We start from the raw sequence: 16,656 nt of genomic DNA, 5'->3' as shown, positions 1-16,656 counted from the left end.
AAAAATTATCGTCACTGATATGTAGATTTTGGTTTTTGGGTGAGCACAATTTCTTATATGGACACAGAAAATAGAGAAAAGAAGCATTGAGAAGAAGAAAAACCGCCAAAGGTTGAAAGTCTTAATTAATTCATTAATTTTGGTGGGCCACACTCAATTAAAATATAACACTCAATTTCTTACTCCGTGCGAGGTTGAAGGTCTTAATTAATTCATTAATTTTAGTGGGTCCCACTCAATTAAAACATAAGACTCAATTTCTTAATCTCTATGCAAAAAAGAATATGGCCACTAATATTAGGACAGAGGGAGTAATTACTATAAATAAATGTAACAATTTGGGACACGGTGCAAAGAGGTGCGGGTCAGGGGTGCAGCGACCTGACTGCATCGCCGGCCGCCGCACCTAATAATTAGTGTTTAAAGAAATTGATTTATTATTATGACAAGTGCTTATATCAATAATTAGATTATAAATCATTTTAAAGAAATATTTGCAATTACGGTTGATCTCAAAATTTCAGTCGGAATTTATCAGAAAGAGATTTTTATTAGTCAAATTTTAAAGAAATATTTGCAATAATGGTTGATCTCAAAATTACACTCGGAATTTATCAGAAAGATTTTTATTAGTCAAATTCGAAGATGCATCATAAAAAGTAAAAACCAACCTAGATGAATTTGATATAAAAAGTACCCAAAAAAAAAAAGTAAAAAACTTTGTTTCTCCTCCATAGCGACTACTCAATCCAACAGATCCATAACAGACATTTAATCAAACAAAAGTGAAAAGCATTTGGAAAAAAAAATAGAGAAAAAATATGAAAATCAAAATAAATTGGAGGTGTCCCTTCAGAGAATTTCGAAAAATCGAATCGATATCAATCAAAAGTATTCAGAATTAGCATGGTTTAACGTAACAAACATCATCAGGAACACCAAAAAGAAAAAAAAAATGAAAAAAAATAGAAAAATGGAAGAAGAAAAAAAAGGGGATTGGAAGAGCTCAGATAGATATGAGAAACAATTATTTTCCCTGACCTCACACAAAGAAGGTCTCATAATGAGCTGGGATTAATCAATCTTATCATCACCGCAAAACACAGATATCAGAAATCACAAATTCAAATTGATGCATAGAGGCTGTGAAATGCAGAGAACGCAGAATGTGGGGGCTTAAATAATGGGAAGAATTAGGGTTCCAAATTTGTAATGTAGAAGATGGGCTCTGCATCTCATTTACGGTTGGCCCTAATATGAAATTTTTGGATCAGCTATTCAGTTTGGGCCTTTTTTCAATAATACGTGCTAACTCAGCTGTTCGTCTAAAACAAACGGTTGCTAGTTCATGATTTACCACTTGTTTTTTTCGAAAATACTGTTCCCTCCGTCCCACGAATCTTGACACGTTTAATTTCAACACGAAAATTAAGAAGTTATAGATTAATATTTTAAGTGTGTACTTAATAAAGTATAAAAGTGATAAAGTAGAAGAGAGAAGGTGAAAATATGTCAAAATTTGTGGAACGACCCAAAAAGGAACACATGTCAAAATTCATGGGACGAAGGGAGTAATATGCAATGAATTAATTTGTTTTAGATGTAAACAGCATCTACTTTCTCGTTAACAAATATTGGTATAGCAATCGAAATATTGAGTGAAATACGTTCGCAAATTATGGAAATATTATTATATACATTTTTTTTTCAATTTCCAGGTCTAATTGAAATGATATTGTTTCGTTTAATTTTTTATTTGCCAAAGCGATTATCCGAGAAAACGGGTTCAACCTATATTTTAAAATTAATGCAATCAATTTATTGAGTATTATTCCATCAATACTAAATTCAAGTCAATTTTCAAGAAAATAAGTCTTAACAACTCAAAACTTTTTATTATCCATTTATTCTAAACTAGCTCAATTTGTGGGAGACTGTTGGTGGCTGAATTTATCCTAAACTAGCTCAAACTGTGGAAATATTATAATATACATTTTTTTTTTAATTTTCAGGTATCTATTATATAATAGGATCTATTATATAATAGGATTAAGCCTTAACCTATGTGGCATATCTAATCTTCATCATTTATTAATTAATTAACTATTACATTCTATATAAAGATTCATTAATCATAATAAATATAATTAATAATATATATATATATAATATTAACATTACATATAATCTAAATTAATAAATTTTATTATTTATTTTTTCTAGATAAAAATTAGATTTACATGTCTGATAAGAAAAAAATTATAATCTATATACGATAAATTATTTTAATTGAATGTTAGTGATTAGATGTATATTTGTTATTAATTTTATATTTCTCAATAGCGTACATATTATATGTATATGTTGCAATATATTATATTGTATATATATATATATATAATATTTATATTCTTAATTTTCAATAAAATTAATTTTGAATTAAGTTTGAATTGAGACATGCACGTATATGTAAATTATAAACGGGTCCGGTCATTGATTTACATGTTTGCATAATAAGGCACAAATTCTATAAACTGATTACTTTAAAACAAAATCTTATCATATGTCTATCAAAATAATTAAAATTTTATTTTTATTTTTTATAAAATAAATCCATACATTTTATTTATATAGGGAAGAAAAATATATTTTTCATTTCTGCAAACTTTATTTGCTTCTGTTCGTCCATTACTACTACAACAACAACAACAACAACAACAACAACAACAACAATAATAATAATAATAATAATAATAATAATAATAATATCTATTCTATAATACGATTAGGCCTTAGCCTACGTGGCATGCCTCAAATTCTTTCTTTTCAATCTCAATCTGCAACGTGGCATTTGAGAATCCAATTTATATATTCCATTCTCACTTTTAAAACAAAAGTCAGGCCTCCCTCTTCCTCACGCCTCCATTTTCCTCACCCCATCGCCGCCGTCCCTGAATCAGGTCGGCGTCGTCTCCCCCTTCATTGTCTCTCTCTTCTTTCAATCATTTTCTCTCTCTAAAGTCGATTGCACACTCAAATTGAGCCCTAATTCCCCCCTTAAACTGCCCGCCTCTCTCTCCCTCTAAATTCAGGCGTCGCCGCTGTCCTAAGGGCGGCGTTGCTCCGCCTCATCTCTGACTCCCTCTTCCATTCCTTAATTAGTTCGATTATGATTCCACTTCTTAAACCCATGAGAATTCTCCATTCGAAGCAATTAATACAAGAGCCCTAAGATTTCTTTTTCCTATAACCCGTTGTCGTTCCTTCTTCTAAACTCCAGCAAAATAGTCGCCGCTGAGCTTGCGGTTCGTCCGCTGCCGAGTCACCGCTGAGTTGAGCTTCCAGAGCAGAGATGCCAGAGCCAGAGCTAGCCAGAGCAGAGATGCCAGAGCCAGAGCTAACCAGAGCAGAGATGCCAGAGCAAAGCTTTCAGAGCAGAGCTTCCAGAGCAAAGCTGCCAGAGCCAGAGCTAACCAGAGCAGAGCTTCCAGAGGGCCAGAGCCAAGTTGCCAGAGCAGAGATGCCAGAGCTAAGTCATTAAAGTCAGAGCCAGAGCCAAGTCGCCAGATCCAGAGTCAGAGCTAAGTCGTTAGAGTCAGAGCCAGAGCCAAATCGCCAGATCCAGAGTCAGAGCTAAGCTATTGGAGCCAGAGCGCGGAGCCACACGTCAGAGACAATTCGCTAGAAGGTAGAGCTATTTAGTAGAGCGGAGCCAAAGAGTAAAAGTCTGCCCCAAGGAAGGAAATCCAGAGCTACTAGACAGAGCGGGATGATGAGGACAGAATCCGGCTCTGTAATTAGGGGACAACGACAGACAAGTTATAATCTTTTTTTTTTTTTGATAAGGAAAGTAAATATTATAGAACGAAAAGGCACCAGTAGTACCAAGAAGATTACAAAATCATCGATGATTCATCATTCGACATCCACCTATGAATCCCAACTCCATCATTAACAAAACCAAAAATTCTACCCCAACTCCACACTCTAGCTTTGATTTCTCCAAACAAGTTTGCACTGTCCCATATTTTGTTCTCAAATATACTCTCATTACGCATTTTCCAAATAAGCCAAGTAGTACAACACCAAAGAGCCATCAAGAGCTTCTTATTTCTTTTCCGGCCACTCAAACTAGTAAAGAACTGAAAGTGCGAGGACACGTCATATGGCTGCGCCATGCTAACTCCGAGCCATTGAAAGATTGCTTCCCATACCTTTGAGGTCTTTGGACAGTGGATCAACAAGTGGTTCGTGGATTCCTGCCGATGAAAACAGGCGTTACATCCCACCTCGACTTCACACAACAGACAAGTTATAATCTAATAATAGCCTTAATTAGTTTAATGGCGAGCATGCGGAATAGATGACCAAACGAATTTACTACTTTACCCCGACTGTAATGCCTATAAATACCTACGATGATGAAATAAAGCACACGCTATCTCTTTTACTGCTTTAAGATCTCTTCTCTTTCCTTTCTCTCTAGAGTTTGAACTAATAAAATTACATATATAAATAAAATATCTAAATTGTTAGAGTTATGTTTGTTAGATAGTTGACAATTGGAGTCATGGTTGAATATAATTTCATATTTGATGATGCTCTCTCAAACTCTAGATGAGATGATGCTCAAAACTCCGGACGAGATGATGCTCTTTCAAGTTTTAGACGAGATGATTTTCTTTCAAGTTTCAGACAATATAATGCTCAGAAGTTAGAGATGATCTGTCAAGTTTGCGACGAGATGATGCCCACAACTTGGTTGGTCTTAAAACTCCAAATGATACGATGTTCGATAAATCAATTATGGTCCTTTAAATATCAGACGAGATTATTTTCATAATTAGTTATGCTTTTAGAAGTTCGGAATTATATGATACTCATAATTCAATTATGATTTTTCAAACTCCATATAAAATTATGGTCAAAAGGCAAAATAAAAAAAATTGAACAAAATTAATAAATCTTGTAACAAGAAATGCAACAAATCAATCCGCCATCATACCTATGTGACAAACATGGATTTCATACCTCAATATCACACGAATTGTTGTCATTTTTCCCCATGAATTGATTGCATATATGTGTTTGTATCCCAATTTTGAGTATTTATGAAGTTTTGATTGCTTGGTATAGTTTTTGAGTATTTTCAGGGCAAATCAAGAGTTGATTGGAGAATTGTGAGAGCATAGGATTGAAGTACGTCTCGAGAGGAATCCATGAGCGTGAACGGCGCCCGAATCGGAGCTCGGACGAGGGAGAACGGGGCCGACAAAGTCAGCCGCGCACAGAGGCCGCGGCCGCGGTCACGCGTCGTGGGGAAGGTATCGCCCGCGGTCACCACCCGCGGCCGCGGGGTGGGACCGCGGGCTAAGTGCTCAAGTCCAGGGGTGTACCGCGGTCACCACCCGCGGCCGCAGGCTGGGACCGCGGGTCCCCCCACGGTCACCACCCGCGGCCGCGGGGCGGGACCGCGGGTTCCCTGAGTTTTGCCCACGTTTGAGCACCACGGGCGCGGGCCATGACCGCGGGAAAAGAGCGGAGTCGCGTTTTTCAGCCCTTAAACCCCATTTTCCCCCTTTTTCTCTCATTATTCTTCTTCTCCATCACTCATCTTCCCCAACACTCCACACACTAAACCCTAGCCTCCTTTAACACACCCATCTACCATTGAAGACCATTGAAGAGAAGAGAAGGAAGAAGAAGCTCATAAATAGGATTTGTCATTTCTTACTCTCTCTTTCATTATGTACACCTTTAACTTTGATTTATTGTGTTTGAACATGTTAGGCTAAATTTCTCTTTGATTTGGGGATTAGGCTAGATGATTATTGTAATGGATTGATTATTTATGCTCAATATAAATCTTGTTTGTTCATTTGCACATTATCTTTTCAAACCCTTGATTTATTTCTTGTATGGATTGTTGGCCACATTCTATGCATTTCTAATTTGCACTTTGAATCGGGAGAGGATAATTGCAATAGATAAGGTGTTTGAAACATATCAATTCGATAACCGGGAGGTTGAGAGTTGGGTGAGAGTATGTCGATCTTTGTGTGCTTTTGGGAGTTATAGGTTAGAAGTTGACCGGGGACGGCAACTATGACCCGTAATCTACCGTTTTAGTCGTCCGGGAGGGGGCTAAAACCAGTTGGGAGATCACTCTAGATAATTAGGTTCGTCAAGATTAGTATTGTGTTATAATTGAAGTCCTTTTCTTAATCATCGATGCCTAGTCCCTAAATCGCCTTAATCATCTTATTTATCCACTTTGCTTATTTGATTTTTATTTGTCTTTGCACTTGTTAAGTATTTAGTTAGATAATCAAACCAATCACTCAATCGTTTAGTCTAAATAGTCGAGTAAAATGAATTAGGATAATCACTAGATTGAACTACTAATCCTTGTGGGATACGACCTTGCTTCCATATATTACAACTACCCGTATACTTGCGGCGTGGTGAAAATAATAGCGAACAAGTTTTTGGCGCCGTTGCCGGGGATTAGTTTAGTTTCTTTGCTTGTGATATTTTGCTTCATTGTGCTTAACTACTTTAGACATTTTACTTGCTTTAATTTTTGTTTTCTATTTTAAGATTGTGTTTTGACTTCTTGTTCTTGTTGGTTGATAGGTAGTGTATGAACACAAGATCTAAGGGTGCACCTCTTATACCTATAAACCTTGAGGTTGAAGCTTTTTGTCGACACAACAAAGCAAGAACAAGAAGAGATAGAGAGTTGGAGGAAGCTATGGCGGAAAATCACGACTTAATCCGTCAACTTCAAATGCAATTAGAAGCCATGCAAGGGAAAATAAATGAGCAAGAAGCTCTAAGAAATACACCTCCACCACCACCTATTAGCAATATGTTCCAACCCATTGTCCAACAAGGAGGAGTGAATGCCCCGAGAATCAACGCCACAAATTTTGAGCTCAAGCCGGCCCTCATAAATATGGTACAACAAAACCAATTCGCCGGTCTTTCCCAAGATGACCCGAATGGACATCTTGGAAACTTCTTGGAGATATGCGGCACCATCAAGATAAATGGAGTCCCGGAGGATGCCATTCGACTTCGACTCTTCCCCTTTTCGCTAAGGGGCATGGCCAAGACATGGTACCAATCTTTAGAGGGTGGTTCTATCACTACATGGGAGAACATGGCTCAAAAGTTTCTCAACAAGTTCTACCCTCCGGGTAGAACCATGAAGATGAAGAAGGACATAGTCCAATTTCACCAATTTGATGGAGAATCCTTCTACGAAGCTTGGGAGAGATTCAAAGAGATGCTAAGGAAGTGCCCTAACCATGGTTTAGATCAAAACACAATCATTTGTGTATTCTACACCGGGTGTAGTGGTGAGATGCAAAGAGACATGAATGCATCGGCCAATGGAGCATTGTTGGAGAAAAGCCACGCGGAGGCCGCTCACATCATAGAGAACTTGGCCACCAATTGCCATCAATTCCCAACGGAGAGGATCATCTTGAAGAAGGTGGCGGCTACAACAAGCTCGGATCCGATAGCTCTTTTGACGGCTCAATTGACCGCCATGAATAGCAAGATTGATGCTATATCAATGTCAAGGGTAGAGCCCGTGGTTGAAGAACAAACTAGCTTCGAGGATGTGAACTACATCAACAACAACAACAACCGAGGCTATGCGAACTTCCGGCCCCAACAACAAGGTGGCTACCAAGGGCAAGAGCAATACACTCAAGGATTCCAACCTAACCGCCACCCTAACCTCTCCTATAGCAATCCAAACAATTTCTTGCAACCACCGCCCGGATTTGCGGTGAGCCATGGCATGATCAAGGAAGAGAAGAAGCTCAACCTTGAAGAAATATTGATGAAGTTCATGACCACGACTCAAGCTCACATGACAAGAACGGATGAGAAGTTAGAGGCTCAAGCCAAGCAATTGAAAATGCTTGAGATACAAGTGGGACAAATTGCCGAGTCTATAAACAATCAACACCAACAAGGGCAATTCCCAAGCAACACAATCGTGAATCCCAAGGAGCATTGCAAGGCCATTGCTCTAAGGAGTGGGACAACATATGAAGAGCCCAAGATGCCCGACGAAGAAGATAGAAGTGGTGTTGTGGTTGAAGTTGGAGATGGCAACCCTTCAAAGGAACAAGGAGATAGAGGAAAGAAGAAGGAGGTGTACGTGGCTCCACCACCTTATTGCCCACCAATCCCTTTTCCTCAAAGACATCAAAAGAAGAATGTGGAGAATGAATTCTCCAAGTTTCTTGAGATTTTTCGAAAGGTGCACATCAACATTCCACTTATTGAAGCTTTGAAACAAATGCCCTCCTATGCAAAGTTCCTAAAGGAGGTCATATCAAACAAGAGGAAGATGGGAGAGAATGAGACGGTCAATCTAACCGAAGAATGTAGTGCCGTTCTCCAAAGAAAAATCCCCACCAAGATCAAGGACCCCGGGAGCTTCACAATCCCTTGTGATATTGGGAATGATCGTTTTGGGAAAGCTTTGTGTGATTTGGGAGCAAGTATAAATTTGATGCCGCTCTCAATCTTCAACAAGCTAGAGATTGGCACCATCAAGCCAACCACAATTGCCCTTCAAATGGCAGATCGTTCCGTTTCCTATCCAAAGGGGATAGTAGAAGATGTCCTAGTGAAAGTCAACAATTTCATTTTCCCGGTGGACTTTGTTGTTTTGGACATGGTGGAAGACAAAGATGTGCCTTTGATTCTGGGGCGCCCTTTCTTGGCAACGGGGAGAGCCCTCATTGATGTTGCTAAGGGCGAACTCACCCTTAGAGTGAATGACGAGAGCTTCACATTTTCAATCCACAAGGCTCTCAAGTACAAGGAGGAAGAAGAAAAGAGGGTTGGTGAATGCAAGATGATGCAAGTGATAGAGTCTTGCATCAACATGGAGGAGTACCACATCTACAACAATCCAATGGACACTTGCCTCCTAAACCCTCTATTCTCTTTTGTTGATAATGATGAGTTTAATGCTTCTAACTTATTTATTGAGGCTAATGAAATGAACTTTGTGCAGAAAATTTCACAAGGAGAGGCATGTTTCTTGGACTTGAGAAATGGAGAGCCGAAAGATGAAGGAGTGGAGAAGAAGACTCCCAGCTTGGAGTTAAAACCTCTCCCCGAACACTTGAAATACGTCTTCCTTGGTGATGATGAGGCGTATCCGGTAATTGTATCATCCTACCTTTCTCCTCATGAGCTTGATCAATTGCTAAATGTTTTGAGGAAGTATAGGTCCGCTATAGGATGGTCAATTTCCGATTTAAAAGGGATTAGCCCATCCATTTGCATGCATAGGATTTTGATGGAAGATGATTTTAAACCTAGGAGGCAAGGCCAAAGACGGTTAAACCCTATTATGCAAGAAGTAGTAAGAAAAGAAGTTCTCAAATTGCTAGATGCGGGAATTATTTTTGCTATTTCGGATAGTGAGTGGGTTAGTCCCACTCAAGTTGTTGCTAAAAAGGGGGGGATAACCGTCATAAAAGATGAGCATAATGAGCTAATTGCAACTAGGTTAGTAAATGGATGGAGGATGTGTATTGACTATAGGATGTTGAACACAGCTACTCGAAAAGATCACTTTCCTCTTCCTTTTATTGACCAAATGCTTGATAGGTTGGCGGGGTATGAATTTTATTGTTTTCTTGATGGGTACTCCGGGTATAATCAAATCATGATTGCCCCGGAGGACCAAGAAAAGACCGCTTTCACTTGTCCTTATGGCATTTTTGCTTATAGACGCATTCCATTTGGTCTTTGCAATGCCCCCGCTACTTTTCAACGATGCATGATGGCCATTTTCCATGATTTAATTGAAAATGTAATGGAAGTTTTTATGGATGACTTTTCTATCTTTGGCAATTCTTTTGATCATTGTCTCCATAATCTATCTATTGTGTTGCAAAGGTGTGAGGAAACTAACCTTGTATTGAATTGGGAAAAATGTCATTTTATGGTTAGGGATGGAATTGTGCTTGGACACAAGGTCTCCAAAGCCGGATTGGAGGTGGATCGAGCAAAGATAGTGGCCATTGAGAAGCTTCCACCACCATCCAATGAGAAAGCCGTGAGAAGCTTCCTTGGACATGCCGGGTTTTATCGAAGATTCATCCAAGATTTCTCAAAGATCACCAAACCCTTATGTCACCTTCTTGAAAAAGATGCAAAGTTCAACTTTGATGAAGATTGTTTGGTGGCCTTTGAGAAACTCAAAAAGGCTTTAGTGAGTGCTCCCATCTTGATCACACCGGATTGGTCACAACCGTTTGAGCTCATGTGTGACGCAAGCGACATCGCCGTCGGGGCCGTGTTGGGGCAAAAGAAAGACAAGCTATTTAGAGTCATCTACTACGCTAGTAGGACTCTAGATAAGGCTCAATCAAACTACACCGTCACTGAAAAGGAACTTTTGGCGGTTGTGTATGCCTTCGACAAATTCCGCTCCTACCTCATTGGCACAAAATCTATTGTTCACACCGACCATGCGGCCATCCGATATTTATTTGAGAAGAAAGATGCCAAGCCGAGGTTGATAAGGTGGATCCTCCTCCTTCAAGAGTTTAATATTGAAATCCGAGATAGGAGAGGATGTGAAAATGTTGTGGCGGATCACCTTTCAAGACTTGAGAATCCCGTGGAAGGGGAAAATGCCGATGTGCCCATCAATGAGAATTTTCCCGATGAGCAAATCTTGCAAGTCAAGACCCACACCCCATGGTATGCGGACTACGTCAACTATCTTGCATCCGGCATTCATCCACCACCCGAGTTGAATCGTTACCAAAGAAAAAAATTCTTTCATGATGTGAAATTCTTCTTATGGGATGAGCCGTTCTTGTATCGACGATGTGCCGACACCATCATCCGGCGGTGTGTACCCGAAGAGGAATGGGGAGCTATTATGAGGGAGTGTCATTCTTCCCCTAGTGGAGGGCACTTTGGCACCAACCGAACCGCTTTTAAGGTGCTTCAAAGTGGCTTCTATTGGCCAACTATTTTCAAGGATTGCCACTCATTTATTTTGAGTTGTGATCAATGCCAAAGAATGGGAGGAATATCAAAGAAGCACGAGATGCCCCTTAACAATGTGATTGAAGTTGAGCTCTTTGATGTATGGGGCATAGACTTTATGGGCCCATTCCCAATGTCTTTCGGCTTCCAATACATTTTGTTGGCCGTGGAGTATGTTTCAAGATGGGTGGAAGCAATTCCTACTCAAACCAATGACTCCAAAGTGGTGATCAAGTTCCTTCAAAAGAATATTTTGACAAGGCATGGAATTCCAAGGGCCTTGATAAGCGATGGAGGATCCCACTTTTGCAACAAGTGGATGGAAGGACTTCTCAAAAAGTACGGGGTGAAGCATAGAGTGACAACGGCTTATCATCCCCAAGCCAATGGTCAAACCGAGTTGGCAAACCGGGAGATTAAACAAGTGCTAGAGAAGACGGTGAATGGGAGCCGGAAGGATTGGTCTCTCTTGCTTGATGACGCACTTTGGGCATATCGAACGGCGTACAAGACACCGCTTGGCATGTCACCATACCAACTTGTATACGGGAAGTCATGTCATCTCCCCGTAGAGTTAGAGCACAGGGCATATTGGGCGGTCAAGAAGCTCAATTTTGATTTCAAGAAGGCCGGCCAAGCTAGAGTCTTTCAACTCAATGAGTTGGATGAATTTCGAAGTGAGGCATTTGCAAGCTCAAGCCTCTACAAAGAGAGGACCAAGAGGTTTCATGATAGGATGATCCACAAACGGGAATTTGCACCCGGGGATGAGGTCCTTCTCTTCAATTCCCGCCTTTCACTCTTTCCGGGAAAGCTCAAGTCCAAATGGTCGGGCCCATTCCTCATCAACAAGGTCTCCCCCAATGGAGCTATTGAATTGAAGGGCAACGATGGACGCACTTTTGTGGTGAATGGCCAACGCATTAAGGCATACTTTCGAGCCGAGCCACGAGAGAAAGTGTCCGTCATCATTCTCGCCGAACCAAAGACATGACACCATCATGAAGACGTCGAGCTCACGACGTTAAACTAAGCGCTAGTTGGGAGGCACCCCAACAAGGTATCTTTAATTTTTGCAAGTTCAATAAACACACATATACATAGGTATTATATATTCATCTATGTATATATTTTTATATGTGTGTGATTTCTTTTGTTTGTGAGTTTAATTCCCTTTATCTTAAAAAAAAAAAAAAAAAAAATTGAGAGAAAAACGCATAAAAATTGAATTTTTCAGAGGTGAGGACTCCCAGGGAGCCCGCGGTCACCACCCGCGGCCGCGGGGTGGGACCGCGGGCGAAACGCGCTGATCCAGGGATGTCCCGCGGTCACCACCCGCGGCCGCGGGCGGGACCGCGGGCCTCCTGGCCCCGCGTTGACCTGCGTTGACTCGGGTTTTTAACCCTTTTTCACCCTTTTTCCTCACCTTTCACTCTCATTTCACACCACCCACGAAATTACACACTCTTCCTCCTCACTTTCACTTCCAAATCCAACTACAAGGTATGTTTTACTTGCTCTCATTCCTTCATTTTTACATTCTAAGCATGATTTAGAAGATTTTTACCGATTATTTTGTGATATTTTGCATTCTACATGTTTATATGCAATTAGGGCTCAAAATTAGGATTTTTCCTACATTGTGCTACATTGTTGAATTGATGATTTTAATTGCTTCTATGCATGTCTAGGATGATGGGTCTTTCATTTAATTGCAATTTAATCGGTGAATTTATGCTTAATTGACATTATTGCTTAAGAATTTGCTTGTGTTGGGTGTAGATAAATGTCTAAGTTTGGGGGGGAGATTTTGGTGATTGTGGGCTTGATTTTGATGCTATGTGTTGTTGTGAGATGCATTGTGATGGTGTGATAAATTTATGTGCTTTTAGAATAAGAATTCGCCCGTTTCCCGGGCTAATTTGCTTAGTTAAGTTGTTTTCTAGTATCTTGTTGTTGTCGTTTGTTGTGTCAAATAAAGACTCACACTTGGTTTTGTAGGCACATTTTGCTATGGCACCACGTGTAACAAAGGGCAAAGGAAAGGGGAAGGCCAATACCTCCCGTGCCGATGAGGTGACTATCACTCGGCACACTCCTCAATTCTATGGGATTCGACTTCCTACTCCGGACTCCCGCGAACGTTGGGAGCAACTTTGTGCCATTCCTCACCGGCAATGCCGGTATATTTGCTCGGAAACTATCGAGGCCATGGGAATAGCCGAAGACATTTGGTCTTTGGCGGATAGAGGCGGATGGCGGCGAGTAATCACTGGGGGATGGTTAGCATACCGAGGGCTCACTCTTGAGTTCCTCTCCACATTCCAGCTCATCAAGTCCAACGGAGCTCCATCAAGAATCTCTTTCCAACTCGGGAATGAGCCCCGAGAGCTAACTATTGATGAGTTGGACGAGATTTTGGGTTGCCCCCAAGGAGGAGCATACGCCGGTGGGTTAGAGTTCAATCCCACCCGTATGTGGGAACGATGTCACTTTCGAGGCGTGGAGGAGATTGCAGGCTATGACTCCCGGCGATCAAAGGCAGCGTCATTGCGCAACCCGGTTATCCGCCTTACCCAACGGGCCTTCGGGTTCACTTTCCTTGGTCGGGAGAATGTGGGCTTTTGTCGGTCGAATGAGCTCTTACTCATTCAAGGCGCCCTCACCAACATCTCCTTATCTCTTGGGTGTCTTTTGGCCGACCAATTCGAATCTCAAGCTCACACAAGAGGGGGCAAAATATGCATTGGAGGCATGATCACCCCTATAGCGACACATCTTGGGGTGGCTATTCAAGAAGACCCCATCTCCCGTGACATCCTCCTCGACCAACGTTGCCTAGTGCAACAACACTTTCTCGCCTCCGGGAGACGGCTTTTGTGGATCCTCAAGGGCGACAACGGCAATGTGTACTTCCCATTGCCCAATCCGGCCCTTACCACCATCATGGGCCCCGGGGAGGCCGCTAACCTAGGCATGCGTCAGCCCGCCCACTTTGCCGCCACCATTGCTCACCTCCAAGACGCACATGCACAACAACACGCCCCCGAGGGCGAGGAGGAAGAGCAATCATATGAACCAGGTGGTGAGATACCTCAACCACCCCCGGCGTATCCAGGAGGGGGTGTCGGATTTGAGGATAGGATGATGGGCCGCTTTGACTCCTTCCAAGCCGCAAACATGGCCCGCTTTGATGCAATCCAAGAAGAGCAAAGAAGGCAATATGCAGCCTTTTTGCAATACCAAGAGGATGAGCGGCGCCGCTATGAAGAGCACATGCGCCACTTCCATGCCTTCTATGGCCCCTTCGCGCCACCGTAGTCGTGCCCGTACCATTGTGAGTCCGAGCCAACTTATCCTTCTCTTTTCCTCCATCCTTATTTCCACTTTGTGTGAAATAAGTTTGGGGGGAGGGGGAAGATGGATTAGTTGTCTCGTTTATCTTGTGTTTTTGTTATGTTTTGAATAATTGAAAGACTTTTTGATGTTTTGATTTTTGTTGGGATAATTGTAACAAATTTTGTGAGGATGATTTGTTTGTTATTGGGCTTATGATATGATTGTGTTTTTGAAAAGAAATTGTTATGTATCACTTGTTGATTTTGCATGAAGAGTTTGAACTTGTGATGATGAGCTAAATGTTGCACCTCCAAGAACTTGAAAAAGAAATGAGCTTGTGAGAATTGAGCCTTTGATTGTCATACATTTACAATCTCATTTTGTTCTTGAGTGTAAATCATTTGAGCATGTGTGTTGATCTCTAGAACTTGCCATGAGTCCTCTCTTGAAAATAAAAGTAGATGTGTTGTTAATATTGAAGTGATTTAAGGCCATCTTTGCTAGCCACTTAACTCAAATTGTGTCCAAATTCTCATATGATCCTAGTTTACCCCTTTTGTGCCTTGTAGCCTTTCTTTGAATAACCAATAATAAAGGGGTAGAACCTAGAGTGTTGGTGGTTGCTTTGATGAAGAAAAGTTTGGGAAATGATTGAAAGTGCTTATCAAGCTTTGATTAAGTGAAAATCACTAGTCCCCTATAAGCTCAAAATGAAAAAGAAATGAAAATGAATGTGAATAAAAGAGCATAAAGGGGAGTGATTTGCCTTTTGAATCATGGCCATGATAGATATCACTAAGGATGAAATGCAGGGATTGTGGTTTATGTTTGATAAGAGAAATAGTGAAGTCGATTTGTTCATTATGATTATTTGATCGTGGGATGAGTCACTTTGCCTAAAAACTACTCACCTTACCAAAGAACCCTCATTACAACCCAAGGAAAGCCCTTTTTGATCTTTATTTATAACACATTGAAGTATAAAGAGTTAGGATAAATGGCAAGCTTATGGTAGATTGCATGCATTGTTTCAAGTTGAGTGCAAACACGTCCATTCTAAACACTTGAGAGTTGAGTGCACCATTGAAACATCCACCTTGTGAGGATTCAAGCTTGGAGGCTATAATGTTGAACTTACTATCACTTGTGACTTCTTGAAATGCATATCTACTTGTGATACACTAGTGAAATATTTTGAAAAAATTGAAGCCCTTGAAATGACATCAATTCATGCTTACATGTTTGTTTACTTTTATTTCTTTCTTTTTGTCGTTTGGGGACAAACAACGCTTTAAGTTTGGAGGGTTGACAAACATGGATTTCATACCTCAATATCACACGAATTGTTGTCATTTTTCCCCATGAATTGATTGCATATATGTGTTTGTATCCCAATTTTGAGTATTTATGAAGTTTTGATTGCTTGGTATAGTTTTTGAGTATTTTCAGGGCAAATCAAGAGTTGATTGGAGAATTGTGAGAGCATAGGATTGAAGTACGTCTCGAGAGGAATCCATGAGCGTGAACGGCGCCCGAATCGGAGCTCGGACGAGGGAGAACGGGGCCGACAAAGTCAGCCGCGCACAGAGGCCGCGGCCGCGGTCACGCGTCGTGGGGAAGGTATCGCCCGCGGTCACCACCCGCGGCCGCGGGGTGGGACCGCGGGCTAAGTGCTCAAGTCCAGGGGTGTACCGCGGTCACCACCCGCGGCCGCGGGTTGGGACCGCGGGTCCCCCCACGGTCACCACCCGCGGCCGCGGGGCGGGACCGCGGGTTCCCTGAGTTTTGCCCACGTTTGAGCACCACGGGCGCGGGCCATGACCGCGGGAAAAGAGCGGAGTCGCGTTTTTCAGCCCTTAAACCCCATTTTCCCCCTTTTTCTCTCATTATTCTTCTTCTCCATCACTCATCTTCCCCAACACTCCACACACTAAACCCTAGCCTCCTTTAACACACCCATCTACCATTGAAGACCATTGAAGAGAAGAGAAGGAAGAAGAAGCTCATAAATAGGATTTGTCATTTCTTACTCTCTCTTTCATTATGTACACCTTTAACTTTGATTTATTGTGTTTGAACATGTTAGGCTAAATTTCTCTTTGATTTGGGGATTAGGCTAGATGATTATTGTAATGGATTGATTATTTATGCTCAATATAAATCTTGTTTGTTCATTTGCACATTATCTTTTCAAACCCTTGATTTATTTCTTGTATGGATTGTTGGCCACATTCTATGCATTTCTAATTTGCACTTTGAATCGGGAGAGGA

The 16,656-nt window shown here is 41.2% G+C and overlaps 3 non-coding genes across 3 annotated transcripts; all 3 read right to left on the bottom strand.

The window, feature by feature from the left end:
- Positions 1-845: 845 nt before the first annotated feature.
- On the bottom strand, positions 846-937 carry LOC131003279 (small nucleolar RNA snoR53Y). The gene has a single exon (XR_009094597.1). It is a non-coding gene; the product is annotated as a small nucleolar RNA snoR53Y (small nucleolar RNA).
- Positions 938-998: 61 nt separating this feature from the next.
- On the bottom strand, positions 999-1,098 carry LOC131003278 (small nucleolar RNA snoR69Y). Its single transcript, XR_009094596.1, has one exon. It is a non-coding gene; the product is annotated as a small nucleolar RNA snoR69Y (small nucleolar RNA).
- Positions 1,099-7,213: 6,115 nt separating this feature from the next.
- Positions 7,214-7,320, bottom strand: LOC131003277 (small nucleolar RNA R71). Its single transcript, XR_009094595.1, has one exon. It is a non-coding gene; the product is annotated as a small nucleolar RNA R71 (small nucleolar RNA).
- Positions 7,321-16,656: the final 9,336 nt, after the last annotated feature.

Source organism: Salvia miltiorrhiza, unplaced genomic scaffold (genome assembly GCF_028751815.1).
Source record: "Salvia miltiorrhiza cultivar Shanhuang (shh) unplaced genomic scaffold, IMPLAD_Smil_shh original_scaffold_183, whole genome shotgun sequence".
In the NCBI taxonomy this organism is placed as follows: domain Eukaryota; kingdom Viridiplantae; phylum Streptophyta; class Magnoliopsida; order Lamiales; family Lamiaceae; genus Salvia; species Salvia miltiorrhiza.
The sequence above is the reverse complement of the archived record's forward strand: the minus strand, read 5'-3'. Positions and strand labels throughout refer to the sequence as shown.